This window comes from Scyliorhinus canicula, chromosome 8 (assembly GCF_902713615.1).
Source record: "Scyliorhinus canicula chromosome 8, sScyCan1.1, whole genome shotgun sequence".
NCBI lineage: Eukaryota > Metazoa > Chordata > Chondrichthyes > Carcharhiniformes > Scyliorhinidae > Scyliorhinus > Scyliorhinus canicula.
Window position 1 is genome coordinate 132219714 of NC_052153.1, and position 22367 is coordinate 132242080.

The following is a 22367-nucleotide window of genomic DNA, read 5'->3' on the forward strand; positions in this document are numbered from 1 at the left end:
AAAAAGCATGGAGCAGTAGCCCCTGAATCAGTAAACAACGAGCTACGATGCCCCCACTGCAATCAGCAATCTCTTATTTCAATAGGATAGCTTTCACACTTGAAGACTCATCATATTTGAGCAACAGATGTAAATCATTGGCAACGACACAAAGCCAAGAAATAATCCTAAAGAGTTGCGCTCTAGAACAAATTGTGCAGCTAGCTATGCTGTTCCAGAACAGCTACAGCATTGGCATCTACCTGTCGACATGGAAAATTGTCTGGATTTGTCCTGGCCACAAAAATGGGATACAGCCAATTAACGCCCCTTCAGTTTACTCTCAATTATCAATAAAGTGAGGGCAGCAGGTTGGAGCAGTGGTTAGCATTGCTGCTTCAAAGCGCCGAGGTCCCAGGTTCGATCCCGGCTCTGGGTGGAGTTTGCACGTTCTCCCAGTGTTTGAATGGGTTTCACTCCTCAACCCAAAGATGTGCAGGATTGTCCATGGTAAATTGCCTCTTAATTGGAAAAAGTGAATTGGGTACTCTAAATCTTTTTTAAAAATTATCAATAAAGTGATTGAAGCTGTAATTGATAGTGATATCCAACAGCACTAAGTAAGCAATTGCCTTCTCATTCACACTCAGTTTGGGTTCCACAATGGCAGTTTGTTCCACACCTCATTACAGCCTTGGTTCAAATAAAAGAGCTGATTACCAGAGATGAGATGAGAATGACTACCCTTGTCATCAATGCAGTATTTGGCCAGGTATGGCATCAAGAAACTGTTAACAAAAAGTCAATTAGCTTCCAGGGGATAAGTCTCCAATTGTTGTAATCATACTTAGTGCAAAGGAAGATGGTTGTGAATGCTGGAGGCCAATCATTTAAACATAAATCAGTCAAAGGAAAAAATATTAAACCCCAGGACATCACTGCAGGTGTGAGGTTGTGTTCTAGGCCCAATCATCTTTTGCTTCATCAACGATCTTCACTCCAAATAAGGTCAGAAGTGTAGATGTTTGCTATGATTGCATAGTGTTCAGTACCATTTGGAACTCCTCAGATACTGAAGCAATTCATGTTCGTGTGCAGCAACACCTTTAAAGAAAGACGTGGAAAACAGCATTTGTGCCAAACAAGTTGTGGGCAATAACCATCTCCAACAAGAGGGAATCTAGCCATCTCCCCATGATGTTCTTATATAGAAACATGCATAGAAGAAGAAGGAAGCCATTCAGCCCTTCCAGGCTGCTCAGCCATTCATTATGATCATGGCTGATCATCTAAGTTCAATACCCTGACCCTGTCTTCACCCCACCCCACCCCCATATCCCTTTAGCCCCAAGAGCTATATCTAATTCCTTCTTGAAATTACAGTGTTTTTGCTCAACTGCTTTTTACGGTAGTGAATTCCACAGATTCACCACTCTCTGGATGAAGAAATTTCTCCTCGCCTCAGTCACATAAGGTGTACCTCTTATCCTCAAACTATGTCCACTAGTTCTGGACAACAGCACGACTATTGCTGAATTACATGCCATTAACATCCATTAACGTCCTGGGGTTTACCATTGACCAGAAACTTAATTGGACCAGCGAGGTAAATACTGTGGCTGCAAGACCAGGTCAGAGGCTTTGCATTCTGCAGTGAGCAAATCACTTCCTGACTCCCCAAAATCTTTCTTATCATCAATTAGGCACACGTTGATTTCCGGTGATGGTGATGTGCTGAGCGGACACACATCAGGTGGCTCTCCTCCAAACCAGGACAAAAAAAGGCACTTTTAGTCTAATTTTGTTCAAATTTCAAGGAAAAAAAATCCCTCAACAGCAAAAGGAGGGCATCCAAGAAAAGACGCCAGCAAACTGAAGTTTGAGGGGTCGAAGAGATGGCTGAAGCGGCGGACAGAGCCACGACCACAGGCAGACGAGATGGCAGAACCATGAGGCGAAGGGGCACCAGCCACCAGGAGAGACGGCGACCAACGACCCGAACATCAGCTTCCCCCACCACCTGGAGACGGGTGGAATAGCTGACTGCTATAAAGGAGGCAATCAGGATAGAAATCCAGGTGGCGGTCAAGATGGCGGTGGTAGAGCCGATGACCACCATGCAGAAGGCAATCGTTGGGCTGGGGAAGAAGGTGCCGACACAGGAGAGACGATCCTCGACCTGGAAAAGGCCTCCATGGAACAGAGCGACAGAATCGTCACCTTGCAGGCAGGGGAACTTAAGGAGGAAAGTTGAGGACCAGGAGAACATAAGACTTAGGAGCAGGAGTAGGCCATCTGGCCCCTCGAGCCTGCTCCGCCATTCAGTGAGATCATGGCTGATCTTTTGTGGACTCAGCTCCACTTTCCGGCCCGAACACCATAACCCGTAATCCCTTTTTTCTTCAAAAAACTATCTATCTTAACCTTAAAAACATTTAATGAAGGAGCCTCAACTGCTTCACTGGGCAAGGAATTCCATAGATTCACAACCCTTTGGGTGAAGAAGTTCCTCCTAAACTCAGTCCTAAATCTACTTCCCCTTATTTTGAGGCTATGTCCCCTAGTTCTGCTTTCACCCGCCAGTGGAAACAACCTGCCCGCATCTATCCTATCTATTCCCTTCATAATTTTTAATGTTTCTATAAGATCCCCCCTCATCCTTCTAAATTCCAACGAGTACAGTCCCAGTCTACTCAACCTCTCCTCATAATCCAACCCCTTCAGCTCTGGGATTAACCTAGTGAATCTCCTCTGCACACCCTCCAGTGCCAGTATGTCCTTTCTCAAGTAAGGAGACCAAAACTGAACACAATACTCCAGGTGTGGCCTCACTAACACCTTATACAATTGCAACATAACCTCCCTAGTCTTAAACTCCATCCCTCTAGCAATGAAGGACAAAATTCCGTTTGCCTTCTTAATCACCTGTTGCACCTGTAAACCAACTTTCTGTGACTCATGCACTAGCACACCCAGGTCTCTCTGCACAGCGGCATGCTTTAATATTTTATCGTTTAAATAATAATCCCGATTCGCCTGTCTCAATAATAAAATATCCGGATCGTGGGCCTGCTGGAAGGTATCGAGGTATCGAGGGCAAAGACCCAACGGACTACATTGCCAAACTGCTGGACAACTTAATCGGGAGAGACAGCTTCCCCAAACCCCCAGAGCTCGACAGAGCTTAGGTCGCTCAGACCAAAATCTAAGGCCGGGGAGAAGCCGAGGGCGATATTGCAAAGCTCCACTGATATCAGGACCGTGAGAGGATCCTCCGGTGGGCATACCAGACAAACGCGAACACCTGGGAAAAATCAGAATCTACCAGGACATTGGGGTGGAACTAGCAAAATGCAGGGCCATTTTAACCAGGTGAAATCGGCGCTGTAGAACAACGGTATGCTGTTCCCAGCTAGGTTCTGGGTCAGGTACTAAAATAAGAAACATTACTTTAACTCCCTGGAGGAAACGAATGAATTCACCAGAATCAGTGACCTGGAGAAGGGACAGGCATGACAACGATGGGAGTTGTGCAGAGAAAGACTGTGAAAGAGCAAAAGACTCATTACACAGTGACCATGTTTGCACAGGACTGCGGTGACTTGCTCCATAAAGATAAGACTGGGTCTTAGAGGGAAGCGAGAACAGGGGAAGGCAGGAGGGGCTTTTAACAGGGTAAAGGGGCGGTCAGCGGACATAAGGAAGGGGCTAGACCAGCCCCGGGAGGGGGAGCTACCACACTAGCAAAAATAGCTAGCACAGGAAGACAGAGAGCAAGGGGGACCACGGCGCTCTCCTAGCGGGGAGGGAGCGCCTGGTTGGTGACGGGGAAAGCACGGGGAAAGGGTGACACAGGGAAGGAGGATGGAACACGAGGAACAGAGCAGGAAAATTAGTTGGGTTTCGTATGGGCTTCAGCAAGCAGGGAACAGTGTGAAGAAACAAGATGGCGCCGCATGCAGCCACTTTGGAGGGTCCCTGAACAAAGGGAAAACCTGGAGTGCAGGGGCCCGACCCCGTGGTGAGAAGGCAACCACAGCCATTTTAGACTGCTCCCCAACAAAGAGAAACCCTGGAGTGCAGGGACGCATCCACCAGGTAAGTATGATTGATCCCGCAAGAGCGAGGGGGGGACAAAACACCCCCACCAGGATTATCACCTGGAACGGTGGGGGACAGGCCGGTGAAAAAATCCAGAGTCTTCGCCCATCTGAAAGCCGACATTCTCTTCCTGCAGGAAACGCACCAGAGGGAGAAGGACTGACTGCGGGTAAGAAAGAGCTGGGTGGGACAGACGGACCATTCATGCTATGGGACGTGGGTTAGAGGAGTAGCCATATTGATTAGTAAGAGGACGAGGTTCACTGTGACAAAGACGGTTACGGACCAAGGGCGACGGTAAGTCATGGTCAGCTGTGTCTTAGACGGAGCAAAGGCAGTTCTAGTTAATGTATATGCGGCCAACTGGGACGACACAGGCTTCATAAAAACGACCATGGCGGAAATCCATAACATTGACACGCACCGACCTGACGGGTTCCCGGCAGACTTCTATAAGAAATCCGCACCAGCCCTGGCCTCACACCTACGGGACATGTTCGCTGACTCGCTAGCAAGGGGCGCCCTGCCTCCAATGTTAACACAAGCCATGATACCGCTGATTCCAAAACAAAACAAGGATCCGACAAAATGTGGATCATATAGACAATTTTGCTACTTAATGTAAACACGAAGATACTCTCGAGAGTCCTGGTCAAGAGATTGGAGAGCTGCATACCAGAGGTAGTTGCAGAGGACGAGATGGGCTTTATCAAGGGTAGGCAGCTAACTGCGAACATCAGGCGGCTACTGAATGTAATAGTGACCCCTTCTGGGAGTGAACACCAGAGGAGATAGTCTTCCTGGATGCAGAATAGGCCTTCGACAGAATCGGTTTGGGCTGGGGACAGGATTCATCTCGTGCATGAAACTCCTGTCCAACGCCTCCAAAGCGAGCGTACGGACCAACAGCACCGGCTCTGAATACTTCCAGCTGCACAGAGGCACAAGGCAGGGATGCCCACTGTCCCCGCTCCTCTTTACCCTGGCAATCGAACCACTGCCGATCGCTCTGTGAGATGCGAAAAGCTGGAAGGGTATCCAAAGAGGGGGCAGAGAGCACAGTGTCGCTTTATGCAGATGACGTGCTCCTCTACATCCTGGACCCACAGAGCAGCCTCAGGAAATCATGCAATTTCTGAGAGAGTTCAGAGGCTTCTCGGGCTACAAACTCAACACTGGGCAAGAGTGAGGCATTCCCGGTGAACCCGAATGGGGGGAGGGACAGTGCTGGAGGGACCATTCAAATTAGACCAAAACAAATTCTGGTACCTGGGGATCCAGATAGCCCAAGACTGGTTACAGATCTACAAGTGGAACCTGACCAGTCTGGCAGAGGCAGTAAAAAAGGACCTACATAGATGGGATGCACTCCTGCTTACCCTGGAGGGGAGAGTGCAGATGATCAAAATGAACAGACTGCCGAGGTTCCTCTTCCAGTTGAGATCCATCCTGATCTTCATCCCCAAGGCCCTTTTCACAAAGTAGACAAATCATTATGCCGTTTGTGTGGTACCAGAAGTTCCCTAAGTTGACACTGCAAAGGAGGAAAAACATGAGCGGTCTAGCCACAGCCGAGAAGGTGAGGGAATGGTACGAGAACCACACATGGAATGGGTGAGGCTGGAGGAATCCTCCTGCAAGGCCACGGCAGTGCTCCCATCCTCCCATCCAGCTCAGTGGTGGTAGCCACGCTGAAGACGCGGAACCAAATGAGGCAGTATTTCTGTCTAGCCGAGCTGTCCTCCATAGCCCCAATCTGTGGTAACCACAAATTCCCGCCAGCCATGCTTGACGCCACCTTTAAAACATGGAGACAGGACAGGGAGACGCTAGCGGTTAGAAACCTTTACGTAGGGGACAGACTCGCGACCTTGGACGAGCTGACGGAGGACTTGGACCTGCCAATGGGACAAGGGGCTCAGGCACCTCCAAATTAAACCCTTTCTCGCAAGGAGTCAGCAACATTCCCCAGGGCCCCAAGAGACACTCTACTAGACAAACTGATCAACATGCATAGTAAGCGGAGGGGGTAGAAACTATGGGAATCTATACAGATGTTTGCTGGACAGGGCAAGACTACCACTGGACGAAGCTAGATGGAAATGGCAAGACGAATTGGGGACGGCAGTGGGTTGGGGACTCGGGGGCGAAGCATTGAGCAGGGCCAACTCCATCTCCACCTGCGCTAGGTGAAGCCTTATGCAGTTTAAAGTGGTGCACAGAGCCCACCTGACTAGAAGCCAAATAAGTAGGTTCTACCCGGAGGTGGAGGGCAAATGTGAACGGTGCCAGGGAGGCCCGGCCAACCAGGCCCACATGTTCTGGGCCTGCCTTCTTCGAGGCAATGTCCAGGGTTGTGGGGGTGAGGGTGGCAGTCTTCATATGGGGAAGAGGGCCAACACCCTGGCTTTTGCATCCCTAATCGTACGCCGGAGAATCTGCTTGGCTGGCGACCAGCAGCACTACCCACAGCTGCAGACTGGCTGGCAAATCTGGCGTTTCTCCTCCACCTAGCAATGGTCAAATACACCATCCGAGGGTTGGACGAGGGCTTTCACAAAGCGTGGGGGCCATTCATCAGCCTGTTCCAAGACCTGTTCAAGGCCAAAGGCGACTAGGAAGAGATGAGGTGGGCGCAAGAGAGGGAAGAAGACAAGGGAAGGCACCTTTCTCCCCCCCCCCCCCCCCCCCAAAACAAAAAAAACTAAAGACCCCAGCAGAAAGAAGCGGAGCACAATCCGGGGTGCCCAAGGTAGAGGGCAACACTCAGAGGGGAACTAAACTACCAATGGGGGAAGGGGAGGAGGGAGGAGGGGAATCTCATGCAAAAACCATTGTAAATAAGACTCAAATTTGTTTGTAAATACCAGATACACTTGATCTGTTACTCTGTAAAAACTGGAAAAGACCAATAAAAGTACTTTTAAAAAAGATTAGGCACAAGTTAGAAGTGTCATGCAATGCTCTCCATTTGTCTAGATAAATGCAGCTCCAACACCACTCTAGAAGCTTCACACCATTCAGGACAAGCAACCAGCTTAATTGTCACTCTATCTACCACCTTAAACAGTCACACCAGTTCACAGTGGTAACATTGTGTACTATTTACAGATGTACTGCAACAATTTGCCAAGCTTCTTTCAAGAGCATCTCACAAACCTGCGACGTCTACCACCTGGGAGGGCAAGGAGCAGATGCCTGGGAACGTCATTACCTCCAAATTCGCCTAAAGGCACACACCATTCTGACTTGGAACTGTATCATCATCCCTTCACTATTGCTGCATTAAAATCCTGGTGTAACCTTTCTAATAACACTGTGTCCCTACACCACATGGACTGCAGAGGTTCAACAAAGCAGCTCGTCACTACATTTTCAAGGGAGTTAGGGGTGGGAAATAAATGCTGACTTTGCCAGTGACATTCAAGTCCCATGGATGAATTAAAAACAAACTTCATATGGGACGCTTGAAAGTCCTGTGGAAGATGAAGTACCTCAGTTAGAACCGTGAAAGTGTTACGCCAACATTGTGCAGATCTCCAATTTCAATGACTGCTGACATTGGTCAACACGAATGAGTGTTGTATGCCATGGTTGTGTGATAATTCTGTCACTAGATAGTAATGAGACACCCATCTCCATCTCAATGGCAAGGCATGAAGAGTCTCACCTTATCTCCAGATCTCTTCCTCTGCAGCTATATGGAGATGGCTGGAAGGTAGCTTTCTATTCTGTGCCTCTTCCAGGTGTTGAGTGAAGTGGGGGGGATAGGGGGGGGGGGGGGGTTGCAGGCAAAGAAATGACCTCCGCAGAGATAAAGTACTGGAGAAATTTAAGGGACTAAAATCTTGACAAATCACAGGAATTAATGACCTGCATTATGTGACTTTAAAAGAGATGGTTGTAGAGATAGTGGATGCACGGCTAGGATTTTCCAAAGTTCCTTAGATCCTAGAATGGTCCCAGCGAATTGGAAGTTAGCAAATGTAACACCACTATTCACGAAGGAAGGGTGAAAGATAACAGGGAATTACAAGCTTGTTAACCTGACATCAGTTGTTGGGTAAGGTTATTAAGGACGTCTTAACAATGCACTTCGAAAGCGTAGAACAAGTCAACATGGACATTACATTGTGTGTTTATGCATGTCCTATGTTTTTTCATGTGTGGAATGATCTGTCTGGACTGTATGCAGAACAATACTTTTCACTGTACCTCGTGACAAATCAAATTCAAATTCCTGTTTGACAAATTTATTGGAGTTTTTTGAAGATGTAAGTTGTAGGATACATAAAGGAGCACCAATTGTGTGCTTGGATTTCTAAAAGGCAATCAATAATGTGTTACACAGAAGGTTAATACATGGGACAATATAGTAGCATGGATAAAGGATGAGTTATCTAGCAGGAAGCAAAGAGTAGGGATAAATTTGTGATTTTTCAAGTTAGTAATTTGTGATTAGAGATCCTGAAGAATCTGTGCTGGGACCTGAACTACTTACAATCTATAGTAATGACTTGCATGAAGAGATCAAGAATAATGCGGGGATTCTTTGCCGCCTGCCACCAATAGCAGAGTGTCTGATGCGGGCTTAAACTCATTTACATCCTATTAGCGGGCTAGACACCGGATTCTCCACGACTTCATGATTGTCCGGCCCTTTATGCCGGGATTCATGCAGGCATAGGTTTGTGCAAGCTTTGTGATATGGCTTTCTATGAAGTAACAGCTGTTGCTTTCTACACCTCTGTCTGAGGCAGGTGTGAGGGATAGGTGAGTGAAAAAACAGTGATCTTTCACTGTTTCTACCTGGACTGCTCTATAGCTTCCAGGCAGGCTGACTGATGGTGTTGGTGGTGGTGGGGGGAAGTCTCTGATATGGGGGTGTGTTTGTGCTGTGGAGGGAGGGGGAAGCAATTCCTGAGGTGGGGGGGCACAAAGGATGTCCCTACTTGTCAGCAGGGGAGTGGAGCAAGATTTGTGTTGGGGGGAGGTTGGCGGCAGCCACCAGATGGATCTTGGTATCAGGCTGCCTGCTCAAAATGCGACTTGTATTGGGACTCGGAATGGAATTCCTTGTGTTCCATGCCATGCATAAACTTGCATGACAAGTGAGAGGGAATCTTCTGGGCGCCATTCCTAGCACCAGCGTAAACCAGAAGCGATTCAGTTCCAGTGGGAGAACATAGTCTTCCAAATGGAGAATCCAGTTCAATATATCTAATCTTGCTGGTGATACAAATTTAGGTAGGAATGCAAACTCTGAGGAAGACCCAAAGAGATTGCAAAGAGTAAATGGACGAAGGGAGTGGGCAACAATGTGACTGATGGTGTATAATGTGTGGAAGCATGAGATTATTCACTTTGACCATCAGAATATAAAAATGTGTAAATGTTTCTGTTCAAGGAACTTGGGTGTGCTGGTATAAGGAACACAAAGTTAGCATGCAGGTACAGCAAGCAATTAGGAAGGCACAAGGTATGCTGGCCTTTATTGTAAGGGATTGAAATTCAAGAATAAGGAAGTCTTGCTACAATTCTACAGGTAATACCACACCTGGAATACTGTGGACAATATATTAACAAAACTGCATAACTGGGACCACGGTAGCACAGTGGGTAACACTCTTGCTTCACAGCTCTAGGGTCCCAGGTTCGATTCCTGGCTTGCGTAACTGTCTGTGTGGAATCTGCAGGTTTCCCCCGTGTCTGCGTGGGTTTCCTCTGGGTGCTCCGGTTTCCTCCCAGAAGTCCCGAAAGACGTGCTGTTTGGTAATTTGGACATTCTGAATTCTCTGTGTGCCTGTACAGGCGCCGGAATATGGCGACTAGGGGCTTTTCACAGTAACTTAATTGTTAATGTAAGTCTACTTGTGACAATAAAGATTATTATTATTAACAGTTCTGTAAATGAACTGATAAATTGGTGCATAAGACTGCTTATTTAATACTAATATACTGTGAAGCTCTCCCTGCACAATCTGGCTTCTATATTTGGGCATGACCTTTGCCATCATTACCAGTGTTGAAAATGTTATCGTGAGTGTGAGGGATTTTCAGCTTTTGTTGACAATTCTGTGCATGAGTGTGAAAGAGAAAAAGTATCATGGGAGTTGTATTTTTCACCCTACTTTGCGTGGAACAGGTTTTAGACCACTTTGATGCTGAGCTCAGAGTTCAGTTGGTCAGGTTTGTACCCTAACGGATAGCATAACATGAAGCACTAATAGCGTAGGTTTGCTTTTTAAAGCCTTTTTCCAAAACTTAATTGACATTTCAGCAAAAGAAGAATAAATTAAGAATATGTTGAAGAATACTGCAACCTTCATTATATACTATTTAAAGAGCTGATCACGGGAGACTTAGTCTGAAAAATGTCCCTGGTGCTGTATCACACCAACGGCAACAACGAGAAGAACAGGAAAGAGAGAAGACTAAGGAATGTAATTGCATCCTAAGCAAATATAATGAATCCACCATGGGACCTGGAGGAAAAACTGTGGAATGTAAATGACTAAGAATAAGTTTTTGGCAGGGAAGAACAAAGCAAACAATTTGCATCTAAAACAAATTTTGTAAAGCTGTGTATAAATAGCGTGTGTTGTGTCTGTGATGCCTTGATTTTTTCCAGTGTCACTAAGATATTTTACTTTGCGTGAGTCATGTGATATGGTGCTTCACTGAATTTGCTAAATTGACCAAATTGTTCAGACAAAGATCAGAAACTGTATTTCAGGTCCTGGACTTCCATATACAATGCCTTAAAGAGATCTAGAATATAAGTAAATATGATCTGAATGCAATTAGAGACAATCCAGTTTAATGGTTCCAATGATACATTGTTTTTGACAATGTGACCCTTTTGGTTAGATCACTGTTGTATGCATTCTGTGAATCAGCAGCTCTTTTTGCCATGTTTCTACCATTTCACCCATCCAGTTCAAATGGAGATGTGAATAAGTGGCTGGGATTTTGCTGCCAGGAATTAAGTCCCAATGTTGAGGCTCATTGTAGGTCCTGAGCCTGTACAGAGGACGGCAGGACTGCAGTAGCAATCTTATCGATGGTGACCAATTAAGAATGCGCTGCCAGGTCCTCTATCTAATTAAGAATGGCAGGCAGCTTCTCCGAGCTGCTAGCCCAATGAACTGCTTGTCCAGCTATAATGAGTTAAGAAACTCCTGTCCAGTGTGTTAAAGACTCCTGTACAAATGCGATTCTGTAGCAGATGCATTTATGGCAAGAATAATTGTCGAACTTTTATCTTGAGGTGAACGATTTTGCACCACATCTTGTTAGCCAGAAGAGACTGTTGACCAAAAAAAAGATAATTTGCAGTGTTTAGTACTGGAACTGAGACTTAAAACTCTTCCACTGTGTGCCGTTCACAAAAAATGTCAGTGCATAGATTGTTAAAAACAATGGTAAAATAATAAATGATTATCCCCTCCTCCAGTTGAGTAAGAATAAGTATCAAGTCATCATATTGAGCAGCAGTGTACATATCCTGAGAAATTCGATAGTTTTGTCTGGCACTTTGCATTTTGATTGCAGAAATACAGCAATATTTATGGTGACGCAATAACAAAAATTAATTGTACAGTATTGTTTCAATCTTTTTAAAGATATAAATTACATTTTGACAATAAAGGATAAATTAACGGTGTTGAAGACTACTTCACCTTCATTATATGGTTTTTATTATCAAATTATCGGTAAATGGATACTTCCATGTATTAGACTTCTATTTCTGCCTTGTGAAATTTGTATATGTTTTGCTGCAAATAGATATGATGAACCATTATGAGTGAAAATTGAGAAAGATGGTGTCAGAATTCAGGGATAAAATGTTGCCAAGATTCAAGCAATAACATTAGAATTCTTCTCACTCTCTTCCTTCGAGCCTATTCCACCTGACTCATCAAATGAAAAATTCATCAATTAATCCTCTGACAATAAAGATATATACACAAAAATCAATCCAGAATTGATTTTCTGAGCCTGAACATGAAAACCTAGCTCTGACGTACATGTAATGTGAATTTTCTCTTCATTTGGACCTTATTACAGAGGATAACAGCTGAAGTATTTGTATAATTATTTGTTCTAAGTCAACCAAAAAATGCAGTTGTTTGAGGAAGGTATATATGGCATGATGAAGCATAGAGTACTTTTTGAGTGAGCTAATAAAGTTGTCAGATGTATGTAAGACCACAGCTGATGTGAATCCTTGGCAGGCAACCAATGGGGAGAGACTGATAACTGAATCCTGATGGGAGACCACCCAGAATAATTTGGAGAGATTGAGCACTCAGGCAGATCAAAGATCATAAGCAGCAATGTTCAATAAATTAAGGTCACTTCTGAAAGTATAAGATCATAATTAAAATTAAGGTTTTTAGACTGCTCTCCTAATTTATGTTTATATTTTTTTCAAGCAACTATGCTTTAATATTGTCATAGCTCTTGTTGGTTAGCTGGCTCTGTGTTATAGACTGCCCTCGTTTTCATGGGCAGAGGAGTGAAGTGTGGGGACTACTTGCTGATCTGCATAATAGCTATGAAGAAATATATTCATTTAGAATGAATATGTTTCATTCAGATGAATAGATTAAATTGGCATTTAGGCAACTCTGTTTTGAGTACCATGATATATTTTCATACTACTTTGCTATTATTTCTTAAACATTGCTGACTAGTTTTTTTTAACCGGTAGACTCATTTACAGAGAATGATTTATTTCTTAGAATGAAAGAGAATAACCTTGTGTACAATATTGACAACTTATACAAGGTCCTTGCAAACTGGTTTGAAGACATTCATACTACTTGATTCTGGGACAGGACATTTTGCTATAAAATCCGTAAACACAACAGGATAAATTTACTGATTCTGTGTTCCCTTTGTGAAACCATACTGAAAGAGAGTGCAAGTCACAGAATTGGTGGTGCTAAATTTCCTTAAAACTTCTTTGACAGCACCTTGCATTCTGCGACCTCTACTGCCTAGAATAACAAGGGCAACAAGCCTATGTGAACACCACCATCTGCAAAATTCCCTCCAAGTCACACAATATGCTGTGTTGGAAATATTTTGCTGTTCCTTAGTTGCCACTGGGTCAAAATTCTGGAACTTCCTAGCAACACCACACCATTTCATTGCATGATAGCATTTTCTCAACAGCAAGTGGGATATGGGCAATAAAGGCTGACCTTGCCAGAGATGCTCACATCACAATTTTAAAAAATGCATTTTGCAGGAAGAAATTACAGATGGAGTTTGTGCTGCTCTCGACGGACAAGGCGGTACAGCAGCTGCGATGCTCGAGGAGGGCATTTGATGAATATGAGGAGAAGGCAAGTTGCCTGTTAGCACACCAGCTGAGGCTGAGATAGTACAGGTGAAGGACTCCAATGGCAGGTTGGTCTCCTTGGGGAAGGGCAACAAGGCTTTTGAGACCTTTGACTATAGACTTTACAATTCTGAGCACCTGGAGGGTACGTTGTCCATAATGGAATTTTTGGATGGCTTGTCTATACCAATGATAGATTGAGAGAGGGGAGAAGAGTTGAAGTTCCCATTGAGCCCAGTGGAGATCATGAAATGTATGGGTCTAATGGATCGGGTAAGGCTCCGGGCCCGGACGGGTTCCCGATAGAATTTTACAAGAAATTTGCAGGTCAGCTGATCCCATTGTTGTTAGATATATTCAATGTTTCCTTGTCTCGGGGATATTACCGGCTACATTGCTGCAGACATCGATCTCTTTGATTCTGAAGAAGGATATGGATCCAACAGAGTCTGGGTCATGCCACCCTATTTTGTTATTGAACGCAGACGCTAAGCTGTTGGTGAAAGCTTTGGCAATGCACTTGGAGCTCTGCCTTCCGGAGATGATTTTGGAGGAACAGACTGGATTTTTTAAGGGCAGGCAGCTTTCAGCCAACATACGCCAACTGCTTAATATTATTTTGTCCCCCTCTCAACTCCCTGAATCACAGGTGATTATTTCATTGGACACTGATAAGGCATTTGATTGGGTGGAATGGGAGTATCTGTTCGAGATCCTTGGAATCTTTGGGTTTGTGCCTAGATTTATATCCTGGGTCCATCTTTTATACAGAGCTCCCCGCGTGTGTTTTAACGAATGCCCTCAACTTGGAATGCTTTCAGTTAAATAGAGGTATGATGCAGGGTTGCCCATTTGACCCCCTATTGTTTGCCTTGGCAATATAGCCTCTGGCAAAAGCATTGAAGTTGTCAACAGGGTGGAGGGGAATAAAGAGGGGAGGGAGGGAAGATAGGGTTTTCTTGTATGCAGATGATCTGCTGTTGTATATAACGGATCCTCTTACCAATATAGAGGAGATGGATAAGCTACTTCGGAGTTTTGACTCCTTCTCGGTATAATTTGCATCTGGACAAAAGCGAATAGGTTCCGGTGAACTCCCCTGGGAGAGATGCCAATTTGGGGATGATGCCTTTTCGCTTAGTAAGAGCTAACTTTCATTATCTGGCAATCCGGGTGGCCCACGGCTAGGTCTCACATAAAATTAATTTTACTAGCTAAATAGAATTAAGGTTGACTTGAAGAAATGGGACAACCTCCCTCTGTAATTGATGAGCAGCATCCAGTCGATAAAAAGTAATGTCCTTCCTAGGCTTTTGTTTCAGTGTCTCCCAGTTTTCCTTCCCATATTCTTCTTTGTGAAGATTAATTAATCGATTTCCTCTTTTATTTGGGCAGGCAAGACCCTATGGATTTGCAGGACGCTTCTGCAGAGTGGGAGGCAGTCAGGGGACCTAGTGCGACCAAATTTGTTATTTTACCACTGGGTTGCAAACTTTGTGAAAGTTTGGGGCTGGCTTAAAGATCCGATTTCCATATGGGGGCAGATGGAGCCTAGTGCTGATAAGGGTATGAATTTGAGAGCCTTGATTAGGGCTTTGCTTCCGTTTTCCCACACAAAGTTTACTTTAAGCCCGGTGGTGGTGGCCACTACGCACATATGGAGACTATTCAGGTAACATTTTAAATTGGGTGCCATGTCAATGTTAACCCCAATCTGCAGAAATCATTGCTTTGTTCCGACTGTTTTGGATTCGTCATTCGGGTCATGGGGGAAGGAGGGGTTGGAGCGGTTTGGTGGCATGTTTATAGAGGAGAAGTTTGCCGGTTTTGAAGATTTGTGGGGTAAATTCCAACTTCCAAAGTCTAATCTATGTTTTTTCAGGTATGAGACTTTTTGTGCAAGGAGATTCTTTCCTTCCCCTTGAAATCCTTGCCCTCTCTGTTGGACAGGGTCCTTTCGCTAGTTGAGCTGGGGGAGGGGAAGATATCGGATATTTATGGTCGGATTTTGTCAGTGGAGAAAGCTCCATTAAGTGGGGGTTATGGGGATAGGGTAGATATGTGGGCTTGAGTAGGGTGCTCTTTGTAAGGACTGGTGCAGACTCAATGGGCTGAATGGCCTCTTTATGTACTGTAAATTCTATGATCTATGAGGTAAAAAGAAAGTGGGATAGGGAGCTGGGTGGGTTGCAGAGTGAGGCTCTTCACAGGATCAACTCCACCTCCTTACTCTGCTTAGCTCAGCTTGATTCAGTTTAATGTGATGCATAGGGCACAACTCATCAGGATGCGAATGAGTGGGTTTTTGCCGGGATTGGAAGTTAAGTGCAAGTGCTGTTCTCGGGGGCTGGTGAATCGTACACACATGTTCTGGTCATATTCTAAACTAGTCGGGCTGGATTCTTTGCTGGGATCTGCTGTTTCACTGCCAGCTTACTCAGGCTCGCGGATTTCCTGATGGCGTGGAGATACTCATAATGGGGAACCCCATTGGCCGCTGCCGGGACAGAGGATCCCGCTGCCGGCGGCGGCAAGCTACACCAGAAAATGGGTGTGGCTGGACGGAGAATCCCACCCGTGAGCTTTCTTTAACACTGTCAGATATTCTTGGGATTGAGCTGGAACCTTGCCAGCTGGTGGCTATTTTTGGGGTCTCAGACTTGCCGGAGTTTCAGACAAGGGCGAAGGCCCATGTTCTTGTCTTCGTCTCATTAATAGCCTGAGGGCAGGATCTGTTTGGGTGGAGAACTCCAGTTCCGCCAAGTTTCTCGTCCTGGTTGAGTGACTTTATGGGGTTTTTGTACCTAGAGAAGGCCAAGTACATCCTGAGAGGATCAGCAGAAGGGTTCTACTCGAGGTGGCAACCTTTCATTTCTTTTTTCAGGTCACCGTCAGATGTTGGGGAAGGAGGGTGGTGTTGTCTGGTTTTAATCTTTCTTGTTGGGGTAGGGAGGGAAGATATGTTTGGGATTGTATTTGTTTTGTGTTCCTACTGTGTTATAATGAAACATTTTCTCAAATATATTTTTTAAATATACATTTGAATATATGTAGAATTGTCCATCATGCAATATGTGCCCAGCATTGACTTGAAGGGTAGAGGGTGTTTCTTTCCCCCTTTGAGAAATGTACTTGTTTTATTTCCAGGACTTTAAAGAAAAAAATGCATATTGTATTATTAAAATTTTATTTTGGGCTAGTCAAGCAGGATTATTGGAGTAATTTTCATCTTTGGTCGGAATGGAAAATTAGCAGTAGCAGATTGGTTGTCCGTTTTGGATCCGGTTGTATTCTTCTTTCCATTAAAGACTATTTAAATTGACAAACTTTAATTATGCACTAACAGTTCTGCAATCCTGAATTTGAAATTCCTGAAAAATGTAGGCTCAGTGCTTATTATTTTCCATCCATTCATTTTAAGAAGCAGAGACTTTAAATTTGCCATTTAACATAGATAGAACATTACAGCGCAGTACAGGCCCTTCGGCCTTCGATGTTGCGCCGACCTGTGGAACCCCTCTAAAGCCCATCTACACTATTCCCTTATCGTCCATATGCCTATCCAATGACCATTTGAATGCGTTTAATGTTGGCGAGTCCACTACTGTTGCAGGCAGGGCATTCCATGCCCTTACTACTCTGAGTAAAGAACCTACCTCTGACATCTGTCCTATATCTATCTCCCTTCAATTTAAAGCTATGTCCCATCGTGCTAGACGTCACCATCCGAGGAAAAAGGCTCTCACTGTCCACCCTATCTAATCCTCTGATCATCTTGTATGCCTCAATTAAGTCACCTCTTAACCTTCTCTCTAACGAAAATGCCTCAAGTCCCTCAGCCTTTCCTCATACGATCTTCCCTCCATACCAGGCAACATCCTGGTAAATCTCCTCTGCATCCTTTCCAATGCTTCCACATCCTTCCTCTGATGCGGCGACCAGAACTGCACGCAATACTCCAAATGCAGCCGCACCAGAGTTATGTACAACTGCAACATGACCTCATGGCTCCGAAACTCAATTCCTCTACCAATAAAAGCTGACACACCGTAAGCCTTCTTAACAACCCTCTCAACCTGGGTGGCAACTTTCAGGGATCTATGTACATGGACACCGAGATCCCTCTGCTCATCCACACTACCAAGAATCTTACCATTAGCCCAGTACCCTGTCTTCCTGTTATTCCTTCCAAAATGAATCACATCACACTTTTCTGCATTAAACTCCATTTGCTACCTGTCAGCCCAGCTATGCAGCTTATCTATGTCCCTCTGTAACTTGTAACATCCTTCTGCACTGTCCACAACTCCACCGACTTTAGTGTCATCTGCAAATTTACTCACCCAGTGTTCTAAGCCCTCCTCCAGGTCATTTATGAAAATGACAAAAAGCAGTGGCCCCAAACCAGATCCTTGTGGTACACCACTAGTAACTGGACACCAGTCTGAACATTTTCCATCAACCACCACCCTTTGTCTTCTTCCAGCTAGCCAATTTCTAATCCAAACAGCTAAATCACCCTGAATCCCATGCCTCTGTATTTTCTGCAATAGCCTACCGTGGGGAACCTTATCAAACGCTTTACTGAAATCCATATACACCACATCAACTGCTTTACCCTCGTCCACCTGTTTGGTCACCTTCTCAAAGAACTCAATAAGGTTTGTGAGGCATGACCTACCCTTCACAAAACCATGTTGACTATCTCAAATCAAATTATTCCTTTCCAGATGATTATACATCCTATCTCTTATAAACCATTCCAAGACTTTGCCCACAACAGAAGTAAGGCTCACTGGTCTATAGAACATAGAACATAGAACATAGAACGATACAGCGCAGTACAGGCCCTTCGGCCCTCGATGTTGCACCGACATGGAAAAAAAAACTAAAGGCCATCTAACCTACACTATGCCCTTATCATCCATATGCTTATCCAATAAATTTTTAAATGCCCTCAATGTTGGCGAGTTCACTACTGTTGCAGGTAGGGCATTCCACGGCCTCACCACTCTTTGCGTAAAAAACCCACCTCTGACCTCTGTCCTATATCTATTACCCCTCAATTTAAGGCTATGTCCCCTCGTGCTAGCCACCTCCATCCGCGGGAGAAGGCTCTCGCTGTCCACCCTATCTAACCCTCTGATCATTTTGTATGCCTCTATTAAGTCACCTCTTAACCTTCTTCTCTCTAACGAAAACAACCTCAAGTCCATCAGCCTTTCCTCATAGGATTTTCCCTCCATACCAGGCAACATCCTGGTAAATCTCCTCTGCACCCGTTCCAAAGCTTCCACGTCCTTCCTATAATGAGGCGACCAGAACTGTACGCAATACTCCAAATGCGGCCGTACCAGAGTTTGGTACAGCTGCATCATGACCTCATGGCTCCGGAACTCAATCCCTCTACCAATAAAGGCCAACACACCATAGGCCTTCTTCACAACCCTATCAACCTGGGTGGCAACTTTCAGGGATCTATGTACATGGACACCGAGATCCCTCTGCTCATCCACACTACCAAGAATTTTACCATTAGCCAAATATTCCGCATTCCTGTTATTCTTTCCAAAGTGAATCACCTCACACTTCTCCACATTAAACTCCATTTGCCACCTCTCAGCCCAGCTCTGCAGCTTATCTATGTCCCTCTGTAACCTGCAACATCCTTCCGCACTGTCTACAACTCCACCGACTTTAGTGTCGTCTGCAAATTTACTCACCCATCCTTCTGCGCCCTCCTCTAGGTCATTTATAAAAATGACAAACAGCAACGGCCCCAGAACAGATCCTTGTGGTACGCCACTCGTAACTGAACTCCATTCTGAACATTTCCCATCAACTACCACTCTCTGTCTTCTTTCAACTAGCCAATTTCTGATCCACATCTCTAAATCACCCTCAATCCCCAGCCTCCGTATTTTCTGCAATAGCCGACCGTGGGGAACCTTATCAAACGCTTTACTGAAATCCATATACACCACATCAACTGCTCTACCCTCGTCTACCTGTTCAGTCACCTTCTCAAAGAACTCGATAAGGTTTGTGAGGCATGACCTACCCTTCACAAAACCATGCTGACTATCCCTAATCATATTATTCCTATCTAGATGATTATAAATCGTATCTTTTATAATCCTCTCCAAGACTTTACCCACCACAGACGTTAGGCTCACCGGCCTATAGTTACCGGGGTTATCTCTACTCCCCTTCTTGAACAAAGGGACCACATTTGCTATCCTCCAGTCCTCTGGCACTATTCCTGTAGCCAATGATGACCTAAAAATCAAAGCCAAAGGCTCAGCAATCTCTTCCCTGGCTTCCCAGAGAATCCTAGGATAAATCCCATCCGGCCCCGGGGACTTATCTATTTTCACCTTGTCCAGAATTGCCAACACTTCTTCCCTACGCACCTCAATGCCATCTATTCTAATAGCCTGGGTCTCAGCATTCTCCTCCACAATATTATCTTTTTCTTGAGTGAATACTGATGAAAAGTATTCATTTAGTATCGCGCTTATCTCCTCAGCCTCCACACACAACTTCCCACCACTGTCCTTGACTGGCCCTACTCTTACCCTAGTCATTCTTTTATTCCTGACATACCTATAGAAAGCTTTTGGGTTTTCCTTGATCCTACCTGCCAAAGACTTCTCATGTCCCCTCCTTGCTCGTCTCAGCTCTCTCTTTAGATCCTTCCTCGCTTCCTTGTAACTATCAAGCGCCCCAACTGAAACTTCACGCCTCATCTTCACATAGGCCTCCTTCTTCCTCTTAACAAGAGATTCCACTTCTTTGGTAAACCACGGTTCCCTCGCTCGACCCCTTCCTCCCTGCCTGACTGGTACGTACTTATCAAGAACATGCAATAGCTGTTCCTTGAACAAGCTCCACATATCCAGTGTGCCCAACCCTTGCAGCCTACTTCTCCAACCAACACATCCTAAGTCATGTCTAATGGCATCATAATTGCCCTTCCCCCAGCTATAACTCTTGCCCTGCGGGGTATACTTATCCCTTTCCATCACTAACGTAAAGGTCACCGAATTGTGGTCACTGTCTCCAAAGTGTTCACCTACCTCCAGATCTAACACCTGGCCTGGTTCATTACCCAAAACCAAATCCAAAGTGGCCTCACCTCTTGTTGGCCTGTCAACATATTGTGTCAGAAAACCCTCCTGCACACATTGTACAAAGAACGACCCATCCAATGTACTCGAACTATATCTTTTCCAGTCAATATTAGGAAAGTTAAAGTCTCCCATAACAACTACCCTGTTACTTTCGCTCTTTTCCAGAATCATCTTCGCCATCCTTTCCTCTACATCTCTAGAACTATTAGGTGGCCTATAGAAAACTCCCAACAGGGTGACCTCTCCTTTCCTGTTTCTAACCTCAGCCCATACTACCTCGGAAGAAGAGGAGCTGGAGTTGGGTGCACTTCCCACAGATGAAATCAGCAGGGACACTGACGGCGTCCCTCACCTCAAACATTCTGCAGGAGGAGCATTGTACTGCCTTCCCTGACATCCCCTCTAGATTAAAAAAAAACAAGAAAAAGAAAAAGAAAGGAAGAGCTTACCTGATATTACCTCAAACCCTGATCCCGCTGAAAGGTAAGCAAATTTAAAGGCACTCACTCACCTACACGACAGGCCCCTGCTCCCGCTTCCCAACCACCGTGGGGTGGGGGGGTTGGTTAGAGGAGGAGGTAGGGTGGGAAACACTCACAAAGTGTTTCGGGTTTAACTGTCAGTTGCCAACAGCCCCTCCACAAACCACCTTCACCTTAGGCTGACCGCACTGCACGTATGCAAATTTCCCCAGAACAGCTGATCAGTAGCTCTGCTCTGCTGCCCTCTGCTGGTTGCTTGCCTTTACTCAAACTCCTTGGGTCTTCTTCGCAGGTTCACCTTCGACTTAGGCTGACCGCACTGCACGTATGCAAATTTCCCCAGAACAGCTGATCAGTAGCTCTGCTCTGCTGCCCTCTGCTGGTTGCTTGCCTTTACTCAAACTCCTTGGGTCTTCTTCGCAGGTTCACCTTCGACTTAGGCTGACCGCACTGCACGTATGCAAATTTCCCCAGAACAGCTGATCAGTAGCTCTGCTCTGCTGCCCTCTGCTGGTTGCTTGCCTTTACTCAAACTCCTTGGGTCTTCTTCGCAGGTTCACCTTCGACTTAGGCTGACCGCACTGCACGTATGCAAATTTCCCCAGAACAGCTGATCAGTAGCTCTGCTCTGCTGCCCTCTGCTGGTTGCTTGCCTTTACTCAAACTCCTTGGGTCTTCTTCGCAGGTTCACCTTCGACTTAGGCTGACCGCACTGCACGTATGCAAATTTCCCCAGAACAGCTGATCAGTAGCTCTGCTCTGCTGCCCTCTGCTGGTTGCTTGCCTTTACTCAAACTCCTTGGGTCTTCTTCGCAGGTTCACCTTCGACTTAGGCTGACCGCACTGCACGTATGCAAATTTCCCCAGAACAGCTGATCAGTAGCTCTGCTCTGCTGCCCTCTGCTGGTTGAGTTACCGGGGTTGTCTCGACTCCCCTTCTTGAACAAGGGGACAACATTTGCTATCCTCCAGTCTTCTGGCACTATTCCTGAAGACAAAGATTACTTAAAGATCAAAGCCAAAGGCTCAGCAATCTCCTCCCTAGCTTCCCAGAGAATCCTAGGATAAATCCCATCTGGCCCAGGGGACTTACCTATTTTAACACTTTCCAGAATCGCTAACACCTCCTCATTATGTAACTCAAGCCCTTCTAGTCTAGTAGCCTGTATCTCAGTATTCTCCTCGACAACATTGTCTTTTTCCTGTGTGAATACTGATGAAAAAATGTGAAGACTGGAACTGGCTCACAATGGCAAATGCAGTTTATCATAGAATTTATCATAGAATTTACAGTGCAGAAGGAGGCCATTCGGCCCATCG

At 45.3% G+C, this 22367-nt stretch overlaps 1 protein-coding gene and 1 long non-coding RNA gene across 2 annotated transcripts in view; both read left to right on the forward strand.

Annotated features, from left to right (window-relative positions):
- LOC119970517 overlaps positions 1 to 10495 on the forward strand; it is a 49488-nt gene extending 38993 nt beyond the window's left edge. The window contains exon 2 of the long non-coding RNA XR_005461636.1: positions 10361 to 10495. This is a non-coding gene — a long non-coding RNA (uncharacterized LOC119970517). The remainder of the gene's footprint in view (positions 1 to 10360) is intronic.
- fam172a (family with sequence similarity 172 member A) overlaps positions 1 to 22367 on the forward strand; it is an 820821-nt gene that overhangs the window by 208051 nt on the left and 590403 nt on the right.